Source organism: Cyrtonyx montezumae, unplaced genomic scaffold, assembly GCF_038088225.1.
Source record: "Cyrtonyx montezumae isolate F1298 unplaced genomic scaffold, pur_monq_1.0 scaffold_6, whole genome shotgun sequence".
Classification (NCBI taxonomy): Eukaryota; Metazoa; Chordata; class Aves; order Galliformes; family Odontophoridae; genus Cyrtonyx; species Cyrtonyx montezumae.
Window position 1 is genome coordinate 9,393,327 of NW_027072067.1, and position 19,632 is coordinate 9,412,958.

The 19,632-nt window shown below is 39.1% G+C and overlaps 1 protein-coding gene across 12 annotated transcripts in view; it reads right to left on the reverse strand.

Moving 5' to 3' along the window:
• ATP2B2 (ATPase plasma membrane Ca2+ transporting 2) overlaps positions 1-19,632 on the reverse strand; it is a 212,289-nt gene that overhangs the window by 106,875 nt on the left and 85,782 nt on the right. The gene's annotated exons all lie outside the window — the stretch shown is intronic.

The following is a 19,632-nucleotide window of genomic DNA, read 5'->3' on the forward strand; positions in this document are numbered from 1 at the left end:
AAAGGTTCCTTAAATCTGTATTGATGTTTGGATTTTTTCATGACACTTCAAATTCTGGATACAGTGTAAGAATGTGATAGTAGGTGTTCTGAGTTGCCTTTCACTTAGGTGCTTTGTTTTTGTTTCTGTTTTAATTACATTGAGTATGTGCATGTCTAGCACCTTTTTTTGTAAAAAAAGCTACAAAATACAAGTATTAGGGCAGAAGCAGCATGTAGAACAGCAGTAAAGCAAGTGGTTACATATATCTGTAAGATAATATTGATACCAGTAGGAACACTTATAGTCTGTAGGATCTGAATGCAATTAGCAATGTCAAATTGTTCATGCTTATTCAGGATGAGCTGACAGAATGAAAATAGGTGAGGGTTTAACCAACGAAAATAGGCGAGGTTGACCCAAGAAGGATACAAAGCTGCCTGCACGAGAGCAAGAACCATCCCACAATGTAAAGGATTCCCATCATCCCCCTCCTCACGCAGTTCAGGGTAACTCCTTTTCTCCTCTAAGAAACGTGACTCCTGCGGGGCCTGTGAGGAACTGGCAGCCCTGTTAGGAGCAGCCCCAGGATGCCAAGCAGAAGGAGCGAGGATGTGAGCACACTAACAGCACTCAGCTCTGCATCTCCTCCATTCAGGAGGGGTGCAGCTGTTCCCAGTACCGCAGCACATGCATGTCAGTAGAATACCTGTTGGATGAAAGCACCCAGCACTAAGCTAATGCACTGCTTCTCTGAACACATCAATCCTGCCATAATACAGCAAAAGACGTTGACTCACCTTTCACTTGAAGTATATAATTACAACTGCTGTGTAGCTCCTGGCTCTTGACTAACTCATCAAACTTTCATTTCACCTTCAGCTTCTCAGAAACACTATCCTCTCCCAGATAAAGGCATGCTGTAGTTATTACCTCACCCAATTTAATTTTCAGTACCTACTGCAAAGTGAGAGTACAACAGACAGGTTCCAGCTGCTATAAACATGCCTGTGACCATCTCCACAATTCACACAACCGCACACCGAACTTCTCAGCTCCTCCATGAGTACTCATTCAGCTTCCAATGTGGGGTAAAGGCTTTGCCCCCATGAAATGTGAACTGCAGATGAACACCCATTTGGGTAGGCTGCACTGTGAACCACTGCAGATCAGAGAAGTTAGGACAATGTGCGTAAGAGATCAGAAAAGGCACTCACTCCTGACGGGATGTGATGCAGTGACAGTCCTTTAGGAGAAACGAAAACAAAGCCAGTTTTATCAGCTTCCAGAGAGCTGCAAAGTCCTTGAATACAAAACAGGCTTTTCACTAAAAATGGCACACACAATTTGCACTATTTTCCCAAAACATATCCATAATACAGAAATGACTTCATATGTTAAGGGGCAAATTCATTAACAACATTGAGAGGGTAGGAATTTTGTGCAGAAATGTTTGTACCATAAGCAGACAGGAAAAAGATGTCTGAAACAGGGGGACCTCAAACGTTTTGGAAAGCAGAAGGAAAAAGCACCTGCAGAAGGACTGTTTTCCAACACACAACATATGTGCACAGCAGTGGGTGAGCTCTGGCAGGTGAGCAGATGACTGGTTGCTCAACAGCATGACAGGGATGGGTGATACAGCACAGGAAATAGTGGACGTGTTTTTGAACAATCCTTATTACATTTGCCACATATGATGGATTCACCATTTCACAAAGCGTGTTATATATGTATGGTCTCCTGACAGTAAAGTGTTTCCATTCTCCTGTGGCCTGGCCATCACTCTAAAAACCATATTCAGCAAAATTTGTTTGGGATTTTTTTTTTCCTTTCATTTTTTTTTCTCTGAATGCCAGAAACTGACAAACTCCCGTACTTAAGGAGCAAAAGTAAAGGAGAGCATGAAGAAATCTGAAGATCAATGATAAAGACACCGTAACAGTCCTAAGCATTACTGCAGAGATAAGGTCAGAAAGGGACTACAAAATACACAGAGCAGTCCATGTTATACAGAGTTACAGCTAGGGGAGTTGAGAATCAAAGGCAAAGATCTTCATTTTACAAAAGCTTCCACTATGATTAGTAATCTGTGCTGCTGTCAGCAGATGGTACACAGGGGTATTCCTTATATCTCTTAAAGAATCTGCTTTGTTTTATTCAGAAAAGGTGTCTTGGGCAGGACAAACTCTGCAGCTTGAAGAGGACTAGAGGTCACTCACGCTTTCTGTGGCACTGGCAGATCTGTAGGACGCTGCTTCCCAGCTAGCGCACACTGCCGGGCAGTACAGATGGTGGAAACGTCAATTAGCACAGCAAGAGCTGCAAGTGGACATCTGTCCTCTCTATTACTGTGAACGAGGAGATGGCATTCCTGCTGCTAGATTTGCTTTTTTGTCCTCCCTTTATTACACATACTGACTTCATTATTGTTCTTGAATTTTTTTCTTCTTTTCCATTCGTTGCTTAATCTGTGTATTGACTGCTGTGACAATAATGAAAGAATAGCACAGATGAGAGCAATTGGAAATATCATTTCTATATGAGGAGACAAAACATCTCAGGAAGTGGATAAGTATCAGTAGGGATGAGAAAATTTAATGGAGATATTGGTTCTGACTTCAGAATTCATGTGTTCCTGTATTCAGTATGATATGTCACACAGTGGTTGCTTATAAATTCACACATCCACACAAAGATAATTAAAAAAATATACTTTTGTACAGTGAGGCTATGCAACACTTCTCTGCTTGGCCAAAGTGTTTTAAAACGATTATGCAGTTTTTGTATTGAATTTATCCACAATTAGCATGCATATGTTTAGTAAATACTGTTAATATTGACTACTGACATATTAAGCACTTAAAAAATTTTTCAAGGCTTGTTTCCAAAACTTTTCCCAAAAATTTGTCTGAACTCTGAGGACAAAAATGTGATTACATAGAAAATCTTTTCTGTGACGTGCAGTATATTAATTTCTTCTTTCATCTAGCTTGCCTTTGTAACACACATTTACTTATTTTTTTTAATTGTTGCTGTTTCAAAGGGAAAGATAGATTAAAAACCTGGAGAAACAACAATTAATGTTTTTTCTCTGTTCCTTATCTACAACTGCCAGCTACTGAACACTGAATATAAAACCCATTAATGCTTCCTGAAAAATCATAGTTCTCTTGACAATCATCTCCACTGCAACCAAATGGAGCATCACAAACAGGATGATTTTGATGATGCAAAACCAGCAAAATCACACTGCTGCTGAAGTAGCAATTCAGGAGAAAAAAAATATATGTAACATAAAGCTTAAGTGAATGATTAGAATGGTTCATATCCACTTGAACTATGAAATGAAGAACCAGGTTAAGAACACCCAACGCACAACTATTTGAACAGTGAACTCCACTGACAATTACATACAGCACGCATGAGTACGTCCTGTGGCAGCACAGACCTACATTTCATCTCAAGTTCCTCCCAGCCAACTCTCAAAATCCATTCTCAAATGGTGAGCATTTCTTGCATGACATTATCTCCACATTCACTGAAACTAAAAATTAAATGAAGTACCACCTAGGAAATCATTTAACTTACTTTGGCTTGTTTCAGCAGTTCCAATTATTCCTCATTCAACTCTGAAATCATCCCTGCCACTACTACTGCTCTGTAACCCCTCAGAGTACAGCTTGCCCAGCTCCACTGACATCTATAGCTCTTACATAAATTCTCTGAAATCCAGTAGGAATTATAAATATTTGCTCATTTACTGCTGTTTTAATGCAGAGAAGTCAAACTCACAATCTCATTCTACATTTTTAATGGGATTCTGTTCTCTGGCTTTGGAAGCAAATTCTGTGCACTGCACCTCCTCTCTCTTGGCAAATCTAGGCATAACAGCAGGCCTTCTTTTCTTCTGCTTCCATCTACAAAGTGTTATCTTGTCAGTGAAATCGCTTAGTAAAATTTTCAGTTTAGATAAGTACCTAGTAACCAGCAGATTTAGGTTCAGAAATCCTCCTTTCATAACCCTCCCTACGTTAAGAAACAGGTGAGGCAAGGAACCACAGGCAGTAAACTGTGACTATTGTTATGGTTTTGATCAAAGGCTAAGGAACCTGTATTTTTTGTCTTATGTATAATGATGTCATCAAGCACAACATGATGTAGTGCAACAGTTGTAAACACTACAACCTAGGGTTGTAGTTAAAGGGTGTGTAAGCAAAAACACCACCTGCTTTGCTACTAGGTATGCAAAAAAACATACCTTGTATTAGACCACCTGCCTCACTGGCAGTGGCACAGGATGTGCATATCTTTATACTACAAAGATATCAGACAAAGTGAATATATGCAAACATATAATGGATTTCTCCATCTCCTCCCACTTGTATCATACATCTTACTTGAAAAATTCTTAGATCAGTCCATCTTAAAACCAGTAACAAGATGCCACTTTCTCAGTAGGAGAGTATAGAAGGAAAAATTCTACTGTTTCCAGCAAGCTGAATTTGAATTTCACCAGTGAATTTCACCTCAATAGACAATCGCTTTCTTCTAATCTCAAAACAACGGACTGTGAAGTATAATAACCTCATTACCTGCTTTCTTTAATATCACCTGCTTATATTTGTTTACATAAATTAAGAAATTGGTCTAGAATTTAAAAGCCTTTGGAATCACAAGCCATCGAGCTCATGTCCTGAATGCTTAAGCTGCTGATGCTGCTACTTCAACAATTCCAACTGGCAGTGCTGCCTGCAGGCCTTTACACGACTTACAGCCCCCTTGAGTCAAATGCCTTTCAGTCAGAGCTGACCAGCCAGCACACAGAGAGGTGCACAGAGGTGGCAGAACCAGAAATGAATTAACAGCCACTCCAGCTCCGCATTAACCATCCTACTCTTCACATCTCACAGCAATAACCAGCCAAGTCACCATGTCCTGGCCTTCGGAGTTCTGCTGTGGCCACAGCTGCAGTAGGGGGACCACCCCTCAGCATCAGTAAAGCTTCAAGCTGACTACAAGTACCCTCGTGAAAGTCTTTATCATTATGGTTGCAATCAACAACTAGCACTCTGAAGTCACACAAGCTACAAAACATCTTTAAAAACATGTGTTTTGGTCTTGTTGTTAGGCAGTGTTGTTTTTGGGTTTTTTTTTTAAATAAACTAACTGAAGATCTTAACACTTTTATGGATATACTAATTAGTCAAATGTAAACACCAGGAACAGATATATTATTTCTCCTACTTTATTTTTCTATTATCTGAAGAGAAGAAGCTATTAAACAGGAACAAATAATTTACCTACAATTGCTGATAACAACAATACAGAAATTGTTTCAAAAACTGACTGCAATACAGCTAAAAAAGGCACATATCTAAAAATTATGCTAAAATTTCATAATAATCTAACAACTAGACTTACGTGCAGGACATCACCATCAAGGCAACAGGCAAGGCACCACGTATTAAAGGCAAGATCTGAAGCCTAACAGATGGCCAATATTTGCCTTGCCTAAACAGACACCAAAAAAGCTCCTATGAAGGCTGATAAAAGTGTTCAGTGAGAGTTAAAGTATAAAAGCAGAGGAATTGATTAGGATTTCTTATTTACTAAAGTAATGATGTCAGAGGGAGAACAGATGTTGAGAAGGAAAGAGAATTCCACCAGAAATTATTTCTTCAGCTCTTACTCTGGTCAGTAATGATTGCACCATTTACATATCTCACTCTGGGTATCTTGGATGCTTTAATTTGCTCTGTTGAGGTAGTACCAGGTGCAACAAAGGCAATAGTTTCAATAGTTTCAGTACTGCATAAGAAGTGGCTATTTCAAGGAAGTTGATAGAAAGTGTAAGGGAAATACTATCAAAATGATACTACCATACTGTTAAAATGGTGAGTTATGATTGCTCCAGATCACTTGAGAGTTTTTTCTTGCCTTTATTGTTTATATTAAGTATTTCTTACAACAGCTTAAAACAGCACTCTATGGCTATCCTATAGTATCACCCAGAAAAAGCACTAACACAGATCAGGTAATTGCAGGGAAAAACAACCATGTGAGTTTAACAGAGGAGACCCAAGGCATCAGACAAGAAAAAGAGCAGCAAGTAAATGAGCCCATAAGAAAACTAAGTTGAAAGCCTTCTGTAATTAATACACTGTCATAGCCTCTCACCATCACTCTCACTGGACCTCTGCAAAAAAAAAAAAAATCACTTCTTTACTTCACATGTATTGTGAGCAGAATTGTACGGGAAAGACAGAAAGGGAAAAAAAGTCCCCGAGATCAAGTGGTGATTCCTAGAGCCAAATCTCCAACTGCATGGGTGCCCTATTCTTACTGTCAACAGCTAGTGATACTGAGCCTGGGCCCTGCAGCTATTAGGTAACCTCAGCAAAGAGATGCAGAATTACAAGAACATCCATTACAGATGTAGTGAAGCCTACGGATCATAAAGATTAAAAACTGATTTTTTTCACATTTCTTATCACAGTGCAACTTCAAGTCACTTGAAGTTTTGCAAGTAAAACATTACAATCAAAGCATATGCATGTAAATGAACTGTTCCAGAAACTGTGGACATTTGACCATGAAATTAAACACAGCTGAATATAGAATATCCTGAGTTGGAAGTGACGCATAAGGATCACCAAGTTCCCAGCTCCACATAGTACCACCTAAAATCCAAACCCTGAGAGCTGTCCAGATGCCTCCTGAGCTTGGGCAGCTCGGGGCTGAGCCCACCGCCCTCTGGTGAAGAGCCTTCTCCCAGCACCCCTGACCCTCCCCTAACAGCTCTGCGCTCTCCGCTCAGGTCCTGACACTGATACCAGAGGGAAAGGCAAACAGTGACATAGCTTAACATATGTTCCCATCACAACAACAGTATAGAAAAGAGGTTTCTTGTAGATGAGGCCAGGAACCTGTAGGTTAAGGCACCTAACTTTCTTAACATATATTTAAATACATAATACAATAAAATAATCTTACTTTCTGAAGAAATGCATATTATTGTGATGTCCATAAGGGAAACAAAATGAAAAACCTAAAAATCCACTTTGTTAAGTCTGCTTCCACAGCATGATTCTCTCCCCTCCCACCCTTACTTCAAAAAAATAAATAAACCAGATAGCAGTGAGCTGTGTTTGTCTGAGGTGTTACCTCCAAGGGCTGCTACTTGGCAGCTTTTAATTCCATTGCTATCTTTGTCAGTGTCATCTGCTTTTCCTGTGAGCAATGTCATCTCGTCAGCTGCACAGCAACTGTACTTGCTTCAAGCTGTGCCTTTGCGAGAGGCAGAGCACTTGCTACAGCCTATCTTAAGCTGCCATTTATCTGAGGGAGTATTCAAGGTATCTAAAAAAAAAAAGAGAACACGAGTGCTATGATCATTATACCATCTGCAAGCCGTGTTAAATGCCACTACTGCTCCTGCATGTGACAATGATGTCACTTAAAAGCACAATGCTCAACTTGTGAGAAGATGGTAAGAAAAAAAGATGCATTTTGAATACCCAATGGACTACTCCCATTGCCTGGGAGTCCTAGAATTGTCAGACCTTGGAAACCTCAAGCAGCACAACCACCACAAGCTCCCTGTCACCTACATAACAGTGCGGTTCACTCAACATTACCATTTCTGTGCACTTCAAAAACAAGTGGGACCCACACTCAAGATCATCATCTGCCTCTCCTCTAAGCAGAGCATAAATTGGAATGAACCATAAGAATGAAAGGAGCTGTAAAAATTTCATCCAACACCTGAATATCTCACAACTCAACACACAGATACAGTCAAGCTTAAAAGTCTGGAAAAAGCACTGGTATTTTTAAGCAAATCCAAGAAGATCCCTATTACCTCATTTTCTAAATGCATTATAAAAGGTGTGAAGAGAAGTGAGTCTCAAGATCTTCCAGCCTATTTGGTAATTAGTTAATTCATCTCCTGAAAGCTGCCCGGGTGAGAAGTGCACCAGAGCAGAGCATGGGATCAGCAGCAGTGATTAAGTCAGGCTGATGGTACTATTAGAACAGAATTGATGTTATTCCTTCAAAGCTTTTTAGCTTTAGGTGTATAATACAAGAAGATGCCATTTTTTTCTTTAATACTGTAAGAAGTGACAGTTTCCTTGACTCTTATTTGTGAATGACTAGCAAATATAAATGGTGACCAAAGCAATCTCAAATGCTATGTGGGATATGCCATTATTGTATTTGGATATCCTCATGCAAGAGAACTCATTCGTATATCCACATGCAAGGTACACAACACCCACAGACTTTTCCTATTTTAGCACATTAAAAAGCCCAAAGAATAGACTCTCTCAATATGAAGCATATATTGTCAATCACCTTGATTATCCCTTAGTATAATTAACCTTATCTGAATGCAGTAATCACTAATGAAATTCTCCAAATTATTTTCTAGTACAAAGCAGATACTAAATTAAATTGTAAATAAGTACCTCAAGGAAGGAGCTCCTTGTCACCAGCTGCTATGAGTGTAAGGCAGAACCAGTCAAGGACACCACGTATTTTTATGCAGAACAAACCGGTCCCACTTCAGTATCAAATCGTCATAGAAATATTCAAGACTTAACCAATGCTAGCTCCTAAGTTTTCTCCATAGATGGATTGTGAAGGAATAAATAAATCTCACTAACCTGCTTTCTAGTATTTATTGAATATATAACTTCCTCTGGATATTCTGAAGAAAACTGAGATGCTGACCTGCATCTTGTCTTGCATCTTCTGGCAGGGGTGAAGTGGAAACCCTCTCATTTGGAGGGACATCCAATTAACTACAGCAACTGAACAGGGAAAGCTCAGACCCTTGGGTATTCAGGGTCGCAGAGGCAAGCACCAGACAAGGAGTAAGCATGCAGTGTGGATACACCCTAGGAAATTTCTGAAAAAAGGCAACTCCACATCCAGACCTCACTTCCCATTGATGACAGAAGTCAGAAACATTTTAGAGATACAAAGGATTCTGTGTGGAGTTCAAGAAATATAAAAAAGCGCTGAATATTGCTCAATTACAAAGAAATAGAGAGGTTGTGGAGTCTCCTTCTCTGAAGATATTAAATCCTGCCTGGATGTGGTCCTGGGCAATGTGATCTAGGTAACCCTGCTTGAAGCACGGGCATTGGACTAGACGATCTCAAGTGGTCCCATTCCAGCTTTAGCCATTCTGTGAATTTCTGTTCAAGGAGTCAGCAAAATGGAAAGGATTTGTATTTGAATCTCTTGATTTACTTGATCATAATATTTATGCATTCTTTATGTTAAAAATGACTTTTACTATTTTGTCTTGGATCGTTTGAAAAGTTGAATACTTTGAGTGTCGTTTGGCAAGAATGTTTCCAAGAGAGGGTAATAAGGCAACTGTGCATCAAAGCCCTGGCAGAGGTGTGCTCTCATTACAAATGCTTACAAATTTAGACACATTAGCAGAAATAAAAATATTAAACTGTATCATATGTTAACAATCAGCCTTCAGCAGCTGCAGCAAATAAAGGAAGATCACATTTTCTTAACGCTCCCCAATAAACCCTACTGTTACTAATTAATCGTTACTAAATATTTGGAAGCTTAACTTTTTATTTAATATGAAATCTCAAATTAGAAGTTGTTTAATCAATATATGGCTTTACCATTTTCATTGCATATGTGTTTTCTATGTTTACACTGTGGTAGCTATTCGATTTAAATTCCAGCCCATTAATTCATTGCTTTGCTTAATCGAGCTCAACTGGGAAGAGTCACTCTTAAACCAAAACAAAACATCCATACAAAGAGTTAATCCACAGCGGTCAATCAGGAATAGATGCTCAAAAATAAATCCACAGGATGAAAATAAGCAAATCAATTTGAGTTTGATTTGAACCAGATTCACTTCAGTTTCAAAGCTGCTGCTGAAGACATATACTTCCCCATGCCACAACTATGGCAATACAATTATTTGGAGTTGAAGCCGTATATCATACAGAAGGAGAACGTGGCCATTTACCAAAATAGATGAAAATTCTTGCAAATAAGAGAAACAAGAATACTGAGAAACAGAGAAGTAACAAAAGGAGATGTCAAAACTGGGCAGAATTCTAGGCACTCTTTCCATCATGTTTTAACACAGACATATATTTATAGTTAGTCACTGCTTAAGGACTCCATTAAATTCCCTGCTGATCTCATAGAGAGCGTGCACACTTAACTACAGGTGAGAGCATACAAGCAGGGTGACAGAAACGTGACAATTTTTTTTCTAATGTGACAACTATTGTATCAGTGGAGTGGTGTCATAATTTGGAATTTATCTTAGAAGACAAGCAAAGTGTATGGACTAATTAAGACACGGTCCATCTTAAGACCACAAACAGTCTTCATCTCTGGTCTGAAGGTCTAAGTGAAAGAGCAAAGGATCTCAAGGCCAACTGTAGGAAACACGTGGCAGTCACCAGTACAGTTTGTTTATATGCATGTAAAATCTCACAGTAGTAGCTCAGTTCATAAGTAAAGCTATGGGACTCAATAGTTAATCAATATTAGTCATTACAAAGCCATACACAGATACTGGGTAAGTCAGATTTTTTTTTTTAATACTTTTTAGTTAAGAGAGTGTTTCCAAGCACCAATTTGTATTTCACTGAAAGATGGAGGAAAGAAGTAATCCCAATTACGCTCCCACCAAGAAAAGAAGCGTTTAAAATGTTTATGACCTAACTAGAGCTGTTAGTTTATTCTTCAATAACTCACTGAAAATTGTATTTTAATTTTCATATGCTTCTCTTTAGGCAACAAAATTAGAATGGGCTTTTCTTTGTAAGCTCCTTAATTGTGCTTATTTTTCTTCTATGGTTTCTGCCTCACACAAAATATTTTGTCCAAATTCATGGTAAGGTGGGATGTCCAAAATTTATGCAGATTACTACCAGCCATAGCAAAAAGTTGTTGGGGAAATTGGCAATCTTCTAAAAACCTGGAATGTTCCAGAAAAGCAGGATACAATTCGAGAGTACTTTGTCAACCATGCAACCATTTTCTTTATAGCTGCAATGCAGCATTCTTTTCAGGTCTTTTCATCTCACTTAAAGGATAAAATAACCCAACTGCCTACTCTGTTCCATCATTACTCATTAATGAAGAGACTGGGCCTAGAGGATTGTCATTGCAGGATTAAAAAAAAGGTTCATTAATACATCCCTTAAGCATGGCACACATTAACACAAAACAAGATATAAAAACATGAAAATCAGAAACTTTTAAAGCCTGATTTAGTAACCTTTAGAGAACATCATCAGTTACAATATTACTGGCAACATACTATAATATTATAAAATAATTTTGATTAATGTAGAAGGTGCAAACTCCTTGAAATGCTTTTCAGTGAGATGAGCAGCAGGGCTAAGGCTGCAGCCATTCCTTTCAGGCGGAGTTTTAGAGCACGCATTTATTTTGTACAGGTTATGTAAGTGGTGAGCAGAGATGAACTGAATGGTCGGGCTGAAAAATTCAGGACACTCAAAAGGCAGACTTCCCCCACCCTCCCCTCATCTATTGCCCTAATTATTCTATGCCTTCTGTTAAACTTATTTATATTTTTCCCTGTTTTCCTATTTGCCTCCTACATCCTTTCCTCTTCCTGAAGCTCATCTTGCAGATTTTCCCTCTTCCTTTTGTATACTTCTTCACAGTCCATACCTTCCCCTTTGTTTTATCTCAAAGAAACAAATGGCTTTGATAAATATCAGATAGCTCTTTCTTTTTCCCTCTCAGTTTCTACTGCTCAATACCTCTCTGAAACTTCTTACTCACTTTAGGGAAATTGCATACTTTCTGGACCACAACTATTTCTTAGCTTACACAGCTGTATTTATTTACTTATTCAAATGAGGAGCGTGAGTAAAAAATACATAAAATTTTGAAGGGCAGTATGTTGCAATACTCACATACTGTCAGAATTGATGCTTTCCAAGATGGCTCTGAGATGCTATGTATTTATTCATTGCAGACTTAAGAATGACATTCAAGAAAAGCTCTTTTATGGAAATGAAACACTGCTCTCAGGAGTTAGAAAATCTCAAGAAAAATACTTGATTTGTTTAATGATTACAAAAAGTAGAATCCAACAACAAAAAAAAACCCTCAAAAGGAAGTCTATTATGTGAGACTATTAATACCAAATACCAATATTACACTCAATTTATGTGCCCTCAAAATGTTAGAACTTACTGGAAAAATGAGCAGTTCTTGTTATTATGGAAACAGGAAGCAAGCTTATACAACATAAGAAGCCAGCACTAATCTTTCAACTTCCTGAGCATTGTTTGTGTCAATCTATCTGCAATTAAGCTTAGTGCATATGAAGTTCACTGGCTGCTGAAGCTTGGAGGACTGATATAGCTCAGGACAGGTAACTCAAGCTCTTTCTACATTGACCTACCAAACTCCGACCTATTAAGACCTGTCTAGTAAAAGTGAGAAGGGATTACAATTTCATTCAGAGCTTGATATCTGAGCAATTCATTGACAAGGGTACCAATTATGTTCAATCCCGTCACCTTTCCCCCTACTTCTGGGCTGGACTGATTTGCCATGAAATGGTAATCCTGCATCATGCTGAATTTGATAACAGTGACCTAAGATGAAATGTTTTGGGTCTTGAAAATGAGCCCTAATTCATCCAGTTTGTTAATGTGTTGTAATTCTGACATTATAAAACCATAGTTTTAGTCTATGCATGAGTATCTACCACACTCTTGTTTACACACAGTCATGGTAATGTACTTAAAAACTTAAGGCCGTTATCAGCATCAATGAAAACAAATGTGATAATGCTACTTGGTAATGCTTTACAGAAATGTTGGATCAGTAAAATGCGAAGTACGTATGGAGAAGCTAGGTGACCACACTAACTGATGCAAAACCATCAGTCCAGTCCACCTACCATGCTTGAATCTTATAAAGTTGTTAAATAACAATGTACACGAACGTGTTCAATAAAGAAAAATACAGCAACTAGTGCATCTACACCCAACTGAAAATAATACAGATCAATTCCCCTCTCTCCCCCTCCCCCCACAAAGAAAAAACAAAACTAAACGCTGGTGCTTGCTCCACACACAAGGAGCCCTTCCCCTCAGCTATGTATGCAGGGACCTCCCCTCTCCAGCACAGCAGCATACCGTGCTTGCTAGGACCAGGGTGCCACAGCAAAAGAAATGCAATCTTTTTTTTATTTAAAATTGTTGGAAACTTTTTTAAGTGCCAATGCCAGGCTGACAAGGTTACTGAGTCTTCATGTGAATCCCCTACTCTGCAAACTGGTCTGCATCTTTACATTCTTTCCTTCACTATGGTTTCACTGTATGTTTTCTCTATGAGCTTTTTCTCCTCCTGAATCTGGCCTGCATCTGCTGTGCTTTACATAATACTGTTTTGTGCAAAGTCATAGGACCCAATTACAAAATTTCAGCAGGAAACTGCATCCAAACATTTTGCTTTAACTGATTTGAAGGGATTCTGGTTTCTCTATCGAGGCCTCAGCTTCATAACATGGAATTCCTTGACTCTGAAGGCAGTCAAACTGGTTCTGATTCCTAGCATTATAAAGCTGCTGCCTTAAACACCCTTGACTTGTCCTTGAAATGGCTTTCTGCAGCCATGACTCACTCTGCTACAGCACTCATTTCACTGGCAGAAAATTGAGCTGAGTGACACAGAGCTAAGCATGAAGGGACGTCTCTATGCAAGGGACAGCAGTGAGATTCCTGAGGCATGAGGAAGGAACACAAAGCAGTCAAAGCATTCTCGCTATTTAAGAAAAGAAAAAGAAAAAAAAAAAAGGATATTTACAATTTTATTTTCCTGGCTTCAAACACACACCCTCAATACACGATTTCATTTGTGTGTAGGAAAAAAATCACACAGCCAAGCTTTCCCCTTACAAGCATCCATTTAAGGGTGAAAAGTGTACAGCATGAAGTATTTGAATCATACAAGCATTAGGACAAAAAAACAAATTACAAAAAAACAGGTAATTTAGCTGTTTGCAGGCTACTTTTCTCTTCACGTACCACATCAGTATGTTACCGGTTGGATATTTGCTCTTCAGAAAGAAACCCCTCTGATATTGTATTGTATTTATTTAAAGTTTGGGATATAATTTTCTCAGTGATAGAAAATAGAGGACCAAATGTTCTTGTGCTACGGTAAATCACAAACATTTGTTTGAATAGGAAAATTCCGAATGGAATTTGCCTTCAGATAGCTCAAGCACAATGTCTAGAAACTGTAGTTACAGGCAGAACAGAGAAAGCTTTCTGGAACATATTTACCTGAAAATCATGCATGGTCATTAGTCTGTTTGTTTCCCAATGCACATTAATAACTTCAGATGGGTGTGGTTATTGCTGAAGCTTCCTGTATTCTCTCCCACTTCTATGCCCACTAAGTGTTGATAAATGATGATTAAACATTAGTCGACCACCTGGCACAGTGGGGTTCTGAATCATAATCAGAGACCAACAGAACACAAGCATATTGGAAAAGTAAACAATTTACATCTCAATTTGGCATAGCTAGTGCTATACACAAGTCACTGTGGATATCTGAGTTCTTAAACTTTTGCTAACATTCACAAAATAGCAATTCAAACCCAAGCATAAGGTACCTCGTTTCCCCTGCCCAACCTAAGAGCAGCTCCTGAGCCAGCCTGGAACGTTTCCAGCTCTATTTGCTTGCACAGAAGACCAACAGCTATGTTGACACTGAAAACCAGAGGCAACAAACAACCAGGAACTAGAGGGTGGCAACAGTCACACCTTCAAGCATCTAACTGTGCGCTCACAGGCACCTATCTCATCCAGCACCAGTGCTACCAAAAGGACTGAAATTAAAAATATCATTCCGTACCATTCCAGTGGCAACCATAGGTTTACATCTTAATGGTCTGTACAAACTCCAGTGATGGTCAAAAGGTTCTGTTTATCCTTACAGCAAAGATTGTTTATCCTCACAGCAAATGCAGCTACATGCTCTTTGCCTGTACATGTTTGCATAACAGAGTGCTCAGCTATTAGCAGTAGGGTAATTCTTGACCCTTTCTGATGTTTTGAATTTTCCTGAAGTTTTAGTTCTGCAAGAGTAATGTATATGGATTACATCAAGTTTACACAATAAATGTCACAACGTAGATCATAGATCAAAAGTATTTGTTCTTCCTTAACTTATGTCTTTCACATAATTATCCCTTTATGTACACAGAGACAGAATATATACAAATGTGGAAAATCAGGGATACCTATGTGATGATGCAAGGGTAGGTGGGAACTACAGCTATGAGCACTGAAAACAAATGCGAAACAAAGCTGAGTTAAGGACTCTGGGTTAGACTCAATAGATATGTATGCATGGCAAAAGCCACTTAAATGCAATCATATATATATATTTTTTTTAAAGCTATGCTTATCCAAACTGAGACTGTATCTTTGAATTAAAGGAGTCTCTGGTGAAAACAAGTCTCCAGAGAATGGAACTGCCATCTATGGGTTTCACTGGGTCAATTTGTTTTTTCCAAGCACACAGCTTCTGTGGCTCATCATCAGCAAACCAGTTTAACACTGAAATCTAGTGGAGTCCAACTAGAATTAGTGGACAAGCAAGAGAAGGAAACATTTGCCCAATTTTTAAGGCTTACACTTTGTAACATGAATCACAAAACTAAGGGTGAATAAAGATGCTATTTTTATAGACACTGAATTCAGTTTGGCACTTCTGTTGTTGAGGGTTCATTGGACAGAAAGGATATAACTGCTTTTGAAACTCTCAGAAAATTAAATGTAATCTACCTTCCAGTTATTTCTAAAATTATAAGCAGTCAAGAGACTGCATTAAAGATTCTTTTTATTTTGACTTTCTTCATGCCATAAAATTTCTGATCTGGAAAAACTCTGAGACCTCTAGGAATGATAAGTACAAAAGCATTATCTTTAAATTATGTCAGAAAATAATAAAACTGACTTACAGAAGTGAATCTGAGAAATTAACTTACATGTGGATTGGGATTTAACTAATTGTGGAAATACTTATAACACAATGGGGTTTCTTTGTTGGTTTGTTTTTTCCCTACCCCACTCTACTACATATCTCAGAATAATTCTCATTTCGGATTAATTCAGCTTTTGAATCATCATCATGTTTAACAGACTGATTTTAGAGCTACTGCTCGCAGCCCGCACCCAATTTTGAAACATAAAAATTCTATATCAGGAAGAACAACACTTTAAAAAGTAAAGTAGAATTTCTTCATTGTTCTTTTTCTTCAATTGCTACATGAATGTAAGTGACCTGGCCTTCCTTTTTTTTTTTATCAGCAGACTAACAAAACATGTACCCAAGCATTTTTGGCAGCTTCCAACACACACACACACACACACACACACACACACACACACACATACACACACACACAAAAAAAAAAAAAAAGCATAGGAAGATACCACAGAGGTTGCTATGTTTTGACTTAATTTAATACTTTTGTACAAAAGTCCCAGGCTAGTCTGAAGAATTAGAAAGCAATCAGGCCTCTATTACTGTGTTCTCCAACTGTTATTTCCCCAATATATTTTTCTGATGTTCTGTGCCTTTATCTCCTCTTCTAGTTAACTATTATATGTTGACATTTTTATGCCTGATGTTAAGAAAACTAGTTAAAATAGAAGTTTAGGTATTACCTGCCACTGTTCAGAAGTCTTCAAAAATCTGTGTGACAGCAGAGCAGGACTGAGTACATCCAAACCTAGCAGCACATCTGCTTGGGCTTTCTTAACCTTGGTACAGATGCTAAAGCATCCAAAGAAGTCATGAGAGCCTTTGCAGTTGCCATAAATCTCGAAACCATAATGAACAATACTTAAAAATAGTGCTAACTTCTATTAGATCAGATTCTAAGCTCTTATAAAAGTGACTAAATGAAATCATTTACACAGTTACAATTACAGAATAAGCCTTACTTATTACTTTGAGAGTCCAGAGATCCTAAGCAGAAGGAGTAAGTCATAAATAAACAGATTTGCCTTAAGATACAATGTCCCCAGGGTATATCAATGCTATTCTATTATATATCCTTATAGGTCTCAAAAAAGCAGCTATGGAAAAAACAAGATGTGCTTAAAAGTTTTGTGTGACTGCCCTGTATGGCTAAGATGAGTCATAAACTACCTAAATTCCTTTTACAAAGGATACAGGTAATTACACAGTTCTGTATGAAGATAAATTCTGCAAGGCAAGATTCTGCATCTGACATGGAAACTGCCAGTCCATTCTGCCTTTTCCATTTACAAAAACAGCTCAAAACTTAAATTAATCAAATTGTTTATAACAAAACCCTAAGAAACACATCCAGTTTTAAACACCTGTTGAGTAAAGTTCACTTCAAATATTTCTTACTGTGCAGTTATGGTCCAAATATCTGCTTTATATGACATTTCAACTCCTGTTACATAGGTCTTAATAAGCTAAATTGATATGTTTAAGATAAGTTTTGGGCTCTGGCTAAATCTCATTTCCTATGAATTTACAAGCTGAAAATAAAAATGAGGATGCAGAGTTGAGCAGCAGTAACTCCACAGCACACGCCAACACAATCACTCCAATCTCTGAGTAGATAATGTTCTGATCCAGCTCATCCTACCCCTTTCACTCCATTCAGTGGTCAAGCTGCATTTAGAACAAAAAAAAGTGACAGAGAGCTGCCAAGTACCTCTCCTTGGCTCTGTTACCATTCCAGCCTATAAAAAGGCAGAAAATATTTTTGGTCAGAACTCAAATTGCTGTCAAGTTTTATTAGACTTCGCTGCATTAACTTCAAATCGTAAAAGAAGAAAGTCCAAATTCTGCAGCAGCTGAACACTCATAAACCTCAGTGTTGTTTTGAAATGGAAGTCAAGTTTCTAGGAATCTGTTAGATGGGGTATCACTGGGATGTGGGGGCTCTGTAGAAGCAGTATCAAACATCCCTGTGGTGCTGAGAAGACTGTAGTACTCTCAGCGTAAAACCTTTCACCATTACCAAGGATATACTTGTATATTCATCCCTTTCAGGCAACCATAAACAGTCAACAAAAGGAAGGAAAACGATACCCAAATATACAAGCAGGTTAAGTCACACCATCTGAATGCACCCAATTCCAGGAGAGGCAGTAACACTCCTCAAAGCTGCTCCAGCCTCTGCAGACCAGGCAGAGGCTGTAATTAAAATACTGGCTTAGTTCACGATGGTCTCTTTGGTATCTTCTAGCCCTAAGCGGACTGAGTACTCAATGAAAATCAGTCTTCTCCCACCGTGCCATAGCCCAGCCAGTTCTCCAGGATGTGAAATCACCCTTCAGCAGAAGGGAATGATGGGCCGTCTACGGGCGCTGCGTCAGTGTAGGATCGGCCAGAGTCTAGAATAAGTGTGATCATCCCGTAGGAAACTGCAAGCTCACTGGGATTTGCTGAACATGAATCTTGATGCTCTGTCAACTGATCATTTCATACTCAACTAAAGGGGAAGGAGCAGGGCCTGAGCTGGAGCCGAAGTGGTGAAATGGCTCCACATGGGAGCCAGACACTGGCTCAGCTCAAACACTTCGATGTCCTTTTGGAAAGAATGCAAAAGGGCACAGACAATTTTAAATGAGAGTAATTCAGCAGCTGAACCTGATGCCTTCTTTTTCCACCCTGTAGGCAGCAGCCTGTGCCTACCAACCAGCCTATGGAAGTTGACATATGTCACTGTCACAGAGTGGCACCAGCTCCTGCCTCTGTGCTACCTGACAAAGTCATCTCGAGATTTCTCATGGAAATCAGAAACTTCCAAGTCCTTTACCAAATTAAAAATGGTAGCAGTTCTGATGACAGGGTACAGAAGATGACAGCAGCATTCACATCCAGTGCCCTCATATAGCTCACGCAGCCCCTGTGGCCGGGTAGCATTACAGCTGCTGCAGATCGGGTAAGCAAAGCCCAGTGGAACCCGAGCTGGGTGGAAACTTCCCCGGGCTCCCGAAGCAGGCAGGTTTTGCTAGAGAAGAAAATGCTGGCACACCTGCTTTCTGAGACACCATGTCAGACAGGTTTAACGAATCTATGAACTACAGGAAAATGCTAGGAAACTACTTGTAAGCACTGAAAGCTTTCGGTGGCCTTAAGAGAATTGGGAAGGAAGAGGGACAGAGCACACTGCTCTGCCAGCAAGCTCTCCAAGCGAAGGACCCACCTTTGCAGTGGAGGCCTTGACAAGAACATGTGCAGTTTTAAATCCTTCCAGTGGAGGACAGTGGTTCATAACAGAAGGATTTTAATGGCTGGATTTCATCTGGCAAGTTATCTGCTTCCTCGCCGGCTGTGCACAGAGGTGTGCTCGCCAGGTCTCGGGGAGCTAAGTGCAGCAAGCCCTGCCATGGGCTCTGCTGCCCGTGCGAACACACAGCACAAGGTTTGCTTCAAGCTGACCTGGAGCTTTACAGCAATCACAATTTGGGCATCTGAAACTGAAGTTACATCAAAGTCATAGCATACCATCACAACAAGGACATTTTGAACCAGTATGTAGAACACTAGAATATTTCAAGAAGTTTTTGAACTCTGTCAGATTGGAAATATATC